Source organism: Amphiura filiformis, chromosome 4, assembly GCF_039555335.1.
Source record: "Amphiura filiformis chromosome 4, Afil_fr2py, whole genome shotgun sequence".
NCBI classification, from domain to species: Eukaryota; Metazoa; Echinodermata; class Ophiuroidea; order Amphilepidida; family Amphiuridae; genus Amphiura; species Amphiura filiformis.
In genome coordinates this window covers 62368762-62382457 of record NC_092631.1, presented here as the reverse complement: position 1 = coordinate 62382457, position 13696 = coordinate 62368762, and positions in this window count along the sequence as shown.

The following is a 13696-nucleotide window of genomic DNA, read 5'->3' as shown; positions in this document are numbered from 1 at the left end:
TAGCTGGGTAAAGGTCGTAGAAACGTTTTAAACGTTTTGTATGAAAACACACTACAACAAAATGAAAATTGATCTGATTTTGTTAAAAAAATGGTATCAAATTATTCATATCGTTGCAAGAAAGGAGAATAAGAAAAGTTATAGCTCTCTAAGAGTACTTATTTATCCAGGTAGCAACAATTGTCAAGGTCTAATTGACTCAATGTAGATACGTTTTTTTAAATTGGTTTTTGGCAATAACTATTCAAACAAAGAATAGAATTTGACCCCTGCAGAGCAGAAATAATATATATTTCTATTTAATTCCAGATATATTTATCGTCAGTTTAGCAATCCAGTTTATCGTCAGTTTAGCAAATTAGTCATCAGTTTAGCAATCCAGGACCTGGACACTGGCATCAAAATCCAAGGCAAACCCCTCAACAACCTTTTTTAATGTTTTAATGGCAGATTCAGAGGAAGATCTTCAATCACTTGTAACTCTAATCCACACTCAAAGCAAGAAATTTGGCCTCACTATAAATAAGGGGAAAACTGAAGTTCAGATCATCAACAAAGTCAGCCACCCAATAACCATCTTCATAGAAAGTGACCAACTGAAGCAAGTCCAAACCTTCACCTACCTGGGAGGAGTTATCACAGAGATTTCAACCAGTACGGAAGACATCAAACGGAGGATTGGACTGGCAATGGGAAGCATGCGGAAGTTAACAATATGGAAGTCAAAAGAAATTAGTATCAACACAAAAATGGAACTCTACCAGGTGCTAATCTTGTCAATAGCAACATATGGGGCAGAAGCTTGGACGCTCAAGAAAAGAGACGAGAAGAGATTGTTGGTATTCGAGATGTCTTGTTTAAGGTGGATAATGGGAGTCTCCAGAAGAGATAGGCCACGGAACACATCAATAAGAGAGGCAACAAGCAGCCAGGTCACAATACTAGACAAAATCAAAGCCAAACAACTGTTCTACTTTGGACACATCGTACGGATGCCAAAGGACAGATACCCTAAACATGCCCTTGAAGGTAGAATACCTGGACACAGGCTTAGAGGTAGACCCCCAAAGCGCTGGCTTGACAACATAAAAAGCAGCTGCCAAGAACTTGGGATTACATCAATTTACAATGCAAGGAGTATGGTCACAAACAGAGGCATATGGAGCTATAAGTCCAAGTAAGTCCGATATTTATCGCAGATTGGGCGTTGTATACGTTTCTGGTACGTCTATACTAGAGCCATAGTTTGAAACTTCGATGGCCATAATTTATGTTTGAGTAGACGAAATTTTTGGAACTGAGGCTTTCTGTTATTTGAAATATGACATTAAAACAGATTCTAGACATATTCACACTCTTTTTTTATATTGATACAATCTCTTCATAAAATGAATCGTAAACAGCTTAATACATGTCCTACCTTCAGTGTTATCTTGTAATGAAGTAGTTGAAACCGGACCTGCTGTGGTAACTTTGCCTCCAGGTGTGGAACCCTGACCTGGAATTGACGATGAGACTGGTACCGAAGCTGTACTTCCTGGGACCACAGGTGATCCTGATACTGTACTTGTACTACCCGCAGGGGAGCCTGGGACCGAAGTTGTCCTGACCGAACCCGGTATAGTTGAACCTATCGAAGTTGAAGGTCCTTAAAAACAAATTTTGATTTTATTTATTTTTTTGTTTTTCACTTTCACTTCTATTATGATAAGTAAAAAGTATATTGGTACAATCTCTTCAAAAAATGAATTGTAAACAGCTTAATACATGTCCTACCTTCAGTGTTATCTTGAAATGCAGTAGTTGAACCCGGACCTGATGTGGTAACTCGGCCTGTGGGTGTGGAACCCTGACCTGGAATTGACGACGGGACTGGTACCGAAGCTGTACTTCCTGGACCCACAGGTGATCCTGATACTGTACTTGTACTACCCGCAGGGGAGCCTGGGACTGAGGTTGTCCTGATCGAACCCGGTATAGTTGAACCTATCGAAGTTGAGGGTCCTTAAAAACAAATGTTGATTTGATTAATTCTTTTGTTTTTCACTTTCACTTCTATAATCGTAAGTAAAAAGAATATTGATACAACTTCTTCATAAAATGAATCGTAAACAGCTAAATACACGTCCTACCTTCGGTGTTATCTTGTAGTGAAGTAGTTGCACCTGGACCCGATGTTGTAACTTGGCCTCCAGGTGTGGAACCCTGACCTGGAATTGACGATGAGTCTGGTACCGAAGCTGTACTTCCTGGGACCACAGGTGATCCTGATACTGTACTTGTACTACCCGCAGGGGAGCCTGGGACTGAAGTTGTCCTGATCGAACCCGGTATAGTTGAACCTATCGTTGAGAGTTTAGAAGCAAATTTTGATTTTATCTATTGTTTGTTTTCACTTTCACTTCTATAATCATAATTAAAACATATTTTGCCATATTTGCTACCTGTATAGCATAAATGTGACATTTTAATTGAACAATAAATTTACTTAAACAATAAATAAGCAATTTTGACATATTTCAAGTATGTGCCGACTTTAAGACTTCTCCGTAGTCCACTTGCACATTTTGTATACTTTGGCTATTACATTTAAGCATAAAACTCTGATTTGTATTAATTGTGTGCAATTGATAGATTTTCACATCTGATTTTTTCTGTCACCGTACTCCCTCTATTTACTAGCTTCCCAAGTGGACTACTTTAATACTTTGGGTTGCGGTTAAGATTCTTAACACGGGACTCTAGGGAGAGTTAGGCCAATTTCTGGCCTAACTAAAATTGGCCATGATGTAATGCATCTTAAAATGGACCTGGCTTGTGATTGGTCGCCCAGATCTCGTTATGGTTTCAATTCTCCGAGCACGTGCCATTACCATTGATAACTACCTCGTACACAACTAGTCTACAACTATGCGGCGCGTTGTGTACAAGGTGCATGAGCGCGTCTTGTACGTCCAGGCCTTTGTGCCTGCGGTTAAATTGGATTGATAAACAAGTATGATTGGCAGTGTGTGTTAGGGACTAAGTCCCCGGTCAAAGTCCTGTTAAAAAGGGAATGTACATAGTCGATTTTTAACTCGAGCTTTTGCGATTAATAACCTGGTAGATTCTAAAATCAGAATTGTTCAGTATTGAAGTGCCATTATAATTATGCCATAATATATGTTGCACTCAATAATATAAGCCTACGTATAGCATACTGTTACTGTCACTAATATGATTATAATAAGCTTTTCATAACCATTTATTAGTATTTTGATGTCATAGATATAATTATAATTTCGAGTTCAACTGAATGCGTTCATCATGATTAATAACATATGTTTATTTATCAAAAATCTATGGCATAGTCTAGTGCCGACTATATTTTAGCCACCAAGATTGTTCATATTCTTTGAACACAGTATATGACATTAAAACCGATTCTAGACCTTATTCTGGAGATATATACATATAATTTTCTAACTTCAGTGTTATTTTGTTATAATTGTTCTAATCCCAAATATTTTGTAAACGTGAACCGAACATTACATTTATTGATTTTAATCTATGAATACAAAGAAAATCAGGTACAGACTTAATCTTTATTTATACGCAAAGATAAACGTGGTTTTCAGAGGCTGCTCCATAGAGATTTGCTGTCAAATTACCGCTGTTGGACAGTACCCCCCCCCCTATGGAGCATTAAAAACTATTTAATCTTCCTTTTTGGACTTTTAAATGACTATTTCTGAACATTCTCGGAAAAAATATTATAATTTAATAATTGAATGAATAAAGTACAGTAAATGAAAATTCAATTGAGGCAGTATTTACCGACGCTGGTGCCACTCGGTCCTGCAGATGATGATATCGGGCTTTGATTTGTGACGACTTGACTTTCTGTTGTAATATCTGGGGCTTCAGAAGAACCGTGGTGTACTGTTGGGCTTCCAGGACCGGATGCAGTTGTTAAAATTGGAGTTGTAGATCCTTTTGGGAGTAAGAAGATTACAACATTTTACTTTGCATAAATAATTAATTGACATTTCGATTTTTGACGTTTAGTGTCAGACAATGCTGGGATTTATATCAGCAAAAACTACGACGATATTGACCATAACTGCAGTTTGGTCCATTTAGATATAGGTATCTTTATTTAGTAAATGTGTATTTGTTATAAATATGCAGTTCTGAATATGTCTTCCGATAGGAATGTGACGAACATCATTCGAACCTAATAGCTATAGATTTATATCTTCCGCTCTTCACCAGCGCGCCCTGTGGCTCAGTTGGTTAGTGCGTCGAGCTAGTATCACGCAGGTCGCCGGTTCGCGGATATCATGTTTTGTTTGTCCGTTTCCTCGGTTACCAACGCGTCACTCTTCTTTAATAATGTTTCCTAACAACTCCAAGCTTTTGATGCAAGGGGTAATGGGAGGACAGCTGACGATATTAGTCAGTGTGCGTTCTCTTTATGTAGGCGGAGGTTCCCGTTGCTTACAAAAGGAAACCATAATGCAGGAACTGAAAACGTAATGAACTCCTTATTCATAGAAGCTCTACATGCCTTTAGTCAGCTTAGCCTGCGAATTCTTGGTATTTCTCTATTTGTGAGCTCTTTAAACAATGCGATTTACAAACCTAGGCAAAGTGTGTATAATTTTAAAGCTTAAAAATAAGGAATTTAAAAATATCATTATCTCCAAACACAACAAATTCCGTTAGAACCTTGTAATTGTCATCCCACAAATTGTCAGTAAAGGTAAAAGAATGATGAATTTAAAAAAATGTATGATGGCCTATTCCCTACCTCCTGATATCGGAATTTTGGCGGCAGTGGTTTCTTTGCCTGGTACAGTTGAAACAACTGGAGCTGTTGGTTCTATGAGAACGATAGGCGAAAGAATGCAACATTATATTTTGTTCTGCGTATCACTTCTTAATCTCTGGCTAGGTGCAACGAGTGTCTAATATAAATGTTCGTATTATTAACCGTAAAAAGGTACTGGAACTGTTAACTATTATATGATGTTTTTTGATGCTGTTCACATATTAATAAATCAAATAAATAAGTACTTTTACTAATATTTCTATAAATGGTAAAACGGTATTTACCAACAGTGGGTCCATTTGGCCCTGCAGATGATATAGGGCTTTTATTTGTGACGCCTAAGCCTTCAGTTGTAATGCTAGGGATTTCAGAAGAACCTTCATATAATGTTGTTCTATCGGCATTGGTTACAGTTGTAACAGGTACACTTGTAGACCCTTTCGAGAAATAATAATTGCAAAGGCGATATAATATATTACTTATAAAAAAATATTACTTATTAGATGTAGCATAGAACATCATAAAAGATGATCAAATTCTTCATGCGATTGATTTTTTTTTTGCGCTTTGTCAATTATGTACCCCTTGTTTTAAAATTTGTGATTCTAAGTTTCCTTACACTATACATGCTATATAATAACTTCCAAGTTTAAATAAGTTAAATAAAACTACAAAATGATCACCTTTCATGCAGCCAAAAACTGCAGTTGATATTGAAACAGTTTCCTGGACGTTGCCTATGGGTATTCTTGTTATAATAATCGAGACCACATAGCCAATGTTGACTGGTAATGTAAATCGTTCATAACTCCCGGCAGGACTTGTGAAGACCTACAATTGGTAATGGAATAAAATAAATTTCATATTAAGAAAGGAATATTACGACCTCTGACTAGCAGTGTACTTCGGTTATATTTTTAAATACGCTTTTACAGATACGCACGTGATTCATGGGCACGACATACCAAGACCAGCAAGCATGACCAAATCCTCATGCATTGATTGCTATACAGAAAAGCATAGCAATTCTGTAGATAAATATCATCAATTTATTTATTAATTGAATTGCAAAATTATTACACATTTTGCAATTCCGAATTTGTAAATATGTTATCAAAAACAAAATTTTGAAAGTATTTGACGACGGAAAAATATATGCAACGACGGAAAATCAGTTGAACAAGTTGAACAGAATAGACAATTTTGCTGCACAGTAGTCTCGTGTGGTTCCGCATTTGCATTCAAATGTATAGGAATACCACCGGCTATGTAGAAAATCACTTCGAGACTTACTATCTATAAGCTGTTATGGCAGCGCGGAGATGGTCACGTGCGTATTTATAAAAGCGCATTTATAAATATAACCGAAGTATACTGACTAGGATTACCCATAAGGGCTGCGTGTGGGTGGGAATGTTCCCAAGGCAGCCAAAACCTGACAGCATACAAAGACCAACAGTAATTTAAAAGCCAATTTCAAACCAGTAGCTTTTTGGATGACCACTTCAGCCCGCGTCATTATCTAAAAGCGAGTTTGCTTTATCCCCGAACCCAGTTTAATTGGTCGATTGGTATATTTCTTCTTTACCCAGAGCTAAAATATATAGAGAGAGGATTAAATTCGCTTTCTCCCATATGACCAGGTAATTTAAAATGTCGTAAATTATTTTTGTTGTTATATAAACAAAATATAGTTAGCAGTAAGTGAATTTTTTTTATCTAAACGTAATAACAATAAGAAGATCAAAATGGGGATGAAATTATTTCACATAGTGCCTTTAATTGTTTTCAAGGAAACCAGGTATTTATTTGAGAATAGAGAGCTGACGTTTTCTCTCTAGAAATATGCATTTAGCATTTAGTTCAGTGGTTTAGTGCACACCTGAGGGTGACCATCTTCATCGTTATAGTGAACAACATCTGCTGCACTGTGAGACTTGTATGACACGGTAAAGTAAACAGTTGCGTCCTCATCAGTTACTCGAATAGAAGAAACTTGTGTTTCTCGTGGGAATTCAACGACTAATTCTTCGATTCCAGTGGGTTCTGGTGTCCATGGTTGGCTAGGGTAAAGGGGAACATTATTGCTGTATCTCACGATTGGACTGGTGCCTTCGTCAGACATTAAGTCAGCACATGGAGCTGAAAAGAGTTCAAATAATGGACAAAAGTTCGTGAATTCAAGTCTTGTTAACTACCAAAAGCATCAATATGATACGAACAAAGAAAAAATAGTCTAACAATAGTATATCAAATTAAATTTTCATTTATTCAGTCAAACTGTGAAAATGGTTTCTAATTTATAATATTCAAGCGTAGTTCACATTGCAGAAAGTAATAAAATACAAAAGGTATGTTCTAAAGTTTGTTGACAATATCTGAAATTAAATATACAGCTAATTGTGTTTGATATCAAAAATTACGAATATGATTTCGTGCACCATTATATTATTATTTCAATAAGATGACAAGCTGTCATGTCTCACCGGATGTTGGTACTGGTATTGGTGTAGTGCTGCCTTCACCCGGTACAGTTGAAACAACTGTTGTATGCCCTTTGAATAGAAAGGCGTATGAAACAGTAACAGTATGCATGGTTTTATACGTGTATATTTGACATGCGCCCTCCCATGTTTCCATCTGTGGTAACTAAATTGCCATATGAAGCTTTTGAATAAAGCACTTTAAACCTATTATATATTGTACAGGGCGTCCCTGAAAGAACTGTATCGTCGTAACTGATATTGTATTTTAACACCCAAACCAAACATAACCGACGTGGTTACGGAATATATCAGCTGTCAAATACATTTTGAATTTTGACAATTGACTGCTCCGTTTTGGAAAAAGAAGAACTTTACAAAACTATATACTTCATTTTCAATCCGTTCTACGGAGTCCAATATTTATCAATCACAATAGATGCCTCATGCGCTGATGATGCGCAGTGATTAGCACGGATCATCGATTGATATTTGAAGCCTTGGAAAGGTTTGGAAATGAGGGAATTTCATAAATTCTCATTTTTCAAGAATGGGGTTGTCAATTGCCAAAATTCAGTATAGTTGTGGCGTTAAAATACCCAAACAATTAAGTTTCCGACAATACAGTTCAGGGCACCCTGTATAACACCGCTGAATAATGCGCCCCATTGGGTGAGACAGTTACTGTATTGATCTTAAAATTTTCAATCCCTTGCTATAATTGTGACATGAATTTATGATTATAAATCACCAATAATAATAACATTTTATTATTATTTTTAATAATATCATAAGATACATTTTTAATTCCAAACAGCCGGAGCAGCAAAATGAAAGGAGTGTGTACTAGCCGATTTAAGATTAACACGGGGAGATTTCAATAACCTTTCAGTAGAATATCAAAGTGATCGAGCTGGTTTGTACGTGCAGAGCATAGCAGGCAGATAAGTTGGTAATGTATCTTCAAAGTGCCAAAAACACAGTTTTCAAGTTTTACAAATTTTACAAAAGATCAGTGATCATATGGTATCGAGATATACAGCCTGACAAATTAAAAAAAAATAACGTTGACGTTGCTTGAAATATTAAATCTATAATTCTAAAAATTTAAGAATATTATATTTCTTACTTTTACTCTGTAACCTGGAAAGCACTTTTAAAAAAGTGTATTGCATTATAAGAAAAGTTCGCGCATATTTTGTTTAAACTTTTGTTTGTCAATTTAAGAAATATCGCAAACTTAAAAAACACTGTAAATACCGATTTCCCCTTCTGATAGCGGTGGAATTGCCGATGTTGTAGCCGCAATGGTTGTTTGAAATGGTGTATATTCTGAAATGGTTTAAATTGAGGATCACATAGAGTATAATAATAATGTATAGTTTTAATTGATCATTCATATAATATACACGTTTTTCTAAATTGTCAATACATATGAATTATATTTATTATAATTGTAGGTACATTTTATTTTACAGATATGCCCTATATTTGAAGACCGAGCTAAAAAGACTAGTTTGCGTATGATGTCCTGACAAACAGAGACCAAAAATGCCGTACTGTGCTGGTCAGCACCAATCACGTCGCACCTTTGCTCAGACGGAAATTAGTCTTTTTTGATTCGGTCTTCAATATTTTTTTTTCATTAAGTTTTTACCTGTTGATCGAGGCATTATACATCCTGTTAAAAGACAACAATAGAGAAACATAAAATGTGTGCAATGGTCAGGATTTAAATTTGATATGGACATGGGTTAACATATTTATAATTTCTCGCCTTAGATTTCACTAGTATTCATTGTTAACAATATTTAAAATGAGATTTAATGATACAAAAAGGAAAAACGAGAAACAAAATTTTACCTGTGGAGCAGCCACGGTAGGTTACATCAACTGAGACATTTTCTGTGGATTCAGGAGCCACTCGTTGTATACATATCCGAACAGCTAAAATAAGCTTATCTGTGTAGTTGTTGAGATAAAAGAAGCTCCCGTCGTCTCGTTTGTTAAGTGCAAACTAGAGAATATTCAAATTGAAATAATGATTATTTTGGAAACAGTATGCTGAACATTTTGTGCATATACTAATTAATTTAAAATGTGACAAATATTTGATGGGGATAGATTTTTGATGTAGTTTGTTTGGAACATATGTTTTTTGTTTGGAACATTGGAACATATGTTTTGTTTTTGACTTAATTATAAAGTCATTTAACTGTTTTCCTCCCACCAATATGTATTTTCTTCTTATTTTTTTTAAATAATTTTATTTGGTGTTTGTAATTGTGGTTTCCCCGGCCATCTATCGGTATGCATCTAAGTTGTTCGTTGGGTTTAGATTTTTTTCTTCCTTTGGTTCATAAATATGATTTAATAAAATCCATGGAATTTAAAAGGCTCTCATACCCTTTACCTTGAGGCTCAATTTAATTTGATTTTTTGGAGGGACGGGTGCATCAAATCATTGTTAAAATGCAAAAGATATACATTATTTTGGTTATTTTCTTGTACAGTAACTACATGAAAGCTGGTCCTGATGACATAAGTATTTTAAGTAGGTTTGTTTAAGTTAAACTTACTTCATTGCCACCTCTTTCAATGGGTAAGAATCCAAATGTCCCTACAGAAAACAACTCAACACTGACAACCATGCTCAGTATCGCTGGGTCAGATAGTTGTAGAGATATTCCAGTTAGATTCACAAGGGGAACACTGGTTGACATCAGGCATTTTGAATCATCAGTAGACGGCAATTCTTGACTGGCATCGGGTAACTCACTCAGATTAGGTTTCCAAATTTCTTTAGGCTCTACAATATAAAAACGAAACAAACAAAATAGCAAAAGAACCATGAAGGATCAACCCAAGTAAGTCACTGGAGGCTAATAAAAGACTAAAAATGATCTTAAAACAACATCAAGTACGGTTATAAAATCTAAAAAGAACAACCTTCGGTAAGGCAAATAAGAGACTAAGACCTTTTTATTGACGCCACCGATAGAAATTATCAAGGGCTCAGCGTAAATTTGCCTCGTCTCAATTTTCTGCAACACATTTGTAAGTCATTATATCAAACCCCATCCTGTGGTTATACAGCATGAGCAAATCTTCAGTCGTCTGTTTCCCAAAATGTCCAAAATCGAAATGAGGCAGTTTTGCACTGAGACCTCGATATGTTCTAAATTGGTAATTTTACTAATATATTACCAAGCGCGTGTCCTTCATCTGTTGTTTTGTAAATATCAACATGCTCCTCCAAGTCGTCAAAACATTCTTCTGGTAATGGGGTTGAAATGGATGTTGTTGTAGAACTTGGAAATACTGTAACTAAAAAACAAAAGAAACCAGAGCTGTTACAACACCATAGCTAGACCATGTGGCTTCAGCCGGTGGGGGGGCTTTGCTCTCTTTCATTTCACACCTTAGAGGGTCATACCTTCTTTGCATTTCATTATATGAAACCCAAATATGAATGCTGACCCAGGGCTTTTTGAGGAGTGTCACCCCGGTAGGAAAATACATCTTAATAATTATATTCTTTTTAGGGGAGGGCACTTTTACACAGATTTGCAGACATGATTTAATAGGGGCACGAATATTAATTTATATTCATTCATTCATTCATTCATTCATTCATTCATTCATTCATATTCATTCATTTAGTCGTTTGTTTAAGATTATGATTACAAACTTCATGCATTGTTTATAGTGACAAGTTTTAGCAGGTTATCTATAAAGTTGCCAACATTTGTGATTAGATGCCCAATTTGGTGACTTCTGATGATTTTGACGATCAAAATAGACCACAACTTTACTATTAGGAGTAGAACCCACCGTGTTTCTGTATTATATTCTTAATTACGTTCTCTTTCATTTGACACCACCCGGGTAGTCATACTTTCGTGGCATTTTTAGATTTGTCAAAAACTTACCTGTGCCAACACAGTCAGGTAATGGTGTACACGATAGTTTGTAAACAGGGTTTTCTGAATCACTCCAATCCACAATGCATGAACATACTTCGCAGTCAAAATAAGCTTCTTCGTTTTCCTGCAAAGGCGATCAATATGTTTTGTTTGTACAGTGTGATCCAAAAACAACTTTACCCAATGTCAAAGCTTTATTCTCACAGTTGAAAAGTCTGTTTCAAATTATTCTTACATATTATAAAAGAACATTTGTCTAAGAGTATTTAGTGATAAAATTACTGAAGAAATTATAAATGTGGCGCCAGTTTTAAGTTAAAGGGTCAAAATTAAATTTGTCCACACATAATCCTATGGGATGTATCATTAGTGGTGCAATTCAAACTCATCGTGCAGAAATCAACAGAATCAACTTAACTGCGTTTGGAACAGTGGCGTAACTACGGGGGGCAGAGGGGGTCAATATGCCCCGGACGCCACCCTTAGGGGCGCCAAATTGACCAATTCAGCATCGATTCTGCGCCCCTCCAAGCGATGAAAGTCAATTGAAAGAACATTTTAAGACCCACATTTAACTTCTAGTAACGAATATTAATGAGTGTATATGCCTTATTTGTCGAAAATTGTTTCAAGAATGAGAGGGGGCATTATGTATCCTTAGCTCCTAGATACGCCACTGCCACTGCCACTGCCACTGCCCGCGTCTAAGATATTCTCGGGTGGGGGTAGGGGAGCCAATTTTGTTTCTTGCGCTACCAACCCTAGTTACGCCACTGGTTTGGAATAAGGGTGCATTTAAGAGAATCGACAAAAGAAAATCGCAAACTAATTTTCGGAGGGCCGTTGTGATTCTCTGTCTCTTCGAATGTGTAGCCCTGTGATTATTGATATTACCAATAATTGCCTATTATTATTGCGATAGCCTGACGTGTATCAATAATGGTGTTATATAAAATAAAATTGGTGAATGGAATTTGTGAGTACTGTTAGTGGTTATATTTCACGGTGAATATATTGTAAAAAATCACCAATATCTGCTAATCATTCCTTCATTATCATTTGCCAGTGTTTTAAAAAAATAAATAAAAAATAAATAAATGTAGATATTTATATAGCGCTTTATGCCGTAAACAGCCTCAAAGCGCTTTACATTTATTCCGCCGTCATTAGAATAATCGGAACCACGTTTGCAGCCTACAAATGGCGCAGGGTTCATCAGTACAACGACTGTGACTACCCCTAACAGCTTCCCATTGCACCTGGGTGGGGTGAGGCAAGCGAGGCAAAGCGCCTTGCCCAAGGGCACAACACAGTGGCGGGACGGGGACTCGAACCGACACACGTCGAGCAAGCTCTCAGATTATGAGTCCAAGGCCGTATCCACTGAGCCACCGTGCCCTTTTTTTGCCAAAAACATGCATTAGTATAAGTAAACAAAGAAAGCGTTAAAACATAGTAGTGATGTGACGAGTTTGGTCATGAGGAATGCCATGTAAGCCAACATAGGTGCTTTTGGTAACGTGGCCAGTTTTTCCCAAAATAACGGATCTTAATCACGACCGACGAGAGTAATCATCGGGACTGGAATCAAATAGCGATAGGGGTGGAATAAAATAGCCATTTTCTTTGTTGAGGTCTACATCATTTGCTCACAATTAAAGGGGACATATCTGACAGTGAAAAATAACATTTTGTTGAAAAGAAATACAAATCCACTTTTGTATGAAATTGTTACAATTTTGAGATAAGGTGGTACTACACCGCTTTTTTGGCAAAATATTATAAAACTGGCAACAAAAGTTCTGTAAATTATAGGGGCAAGGAATCCAGATACTACATTGGAATTGGAGAAGCGGTACATTATTTATGATATTTCTTAGCACATATAATGAACCACTTATCTTGAATCACTGAATTTTCAGTGAAGTAATTGGTTTCCTTGCCCCTATATAATACATAAATTTTGTTACCACTGCACAGTGTCATCGCCCCGATATCTTCATGGCAGAAATCGCCATGGTAGATTGAATCCACCGCCACGCATGGCCATTATACATATCGACCTGTTTAATAGTTCAGTCGCATCATAGGCTGAAGGACATCTGACTAAGGCTACTGACAATAGCCCCGATTAGCTCGGTGACTAACCTCGCTGTGTGTCAGTCAAGCATGGTATGCCATAGGTCATATTCTTGTAGACAACCTTCACGATTGGCCTATACACTGCGCTATATAATTGGCACATATCAGAATTATTGCGGAATTATTGTCAGTTTTTGACTCAAGACGCCAGCTACTGTCTCAAAGCGCACGCTAACGACTATCATATCTGTTCAATATATATATTCATGGTGCAAGGAACCACATCTGGTTTCTTTATACGAAATCATTTACGGTAGATATTCATCATTTTCTACACCGGTATCCAAAGATTTTCTTCTCATATCATGCATATCGTGCATAGCAAATTCACG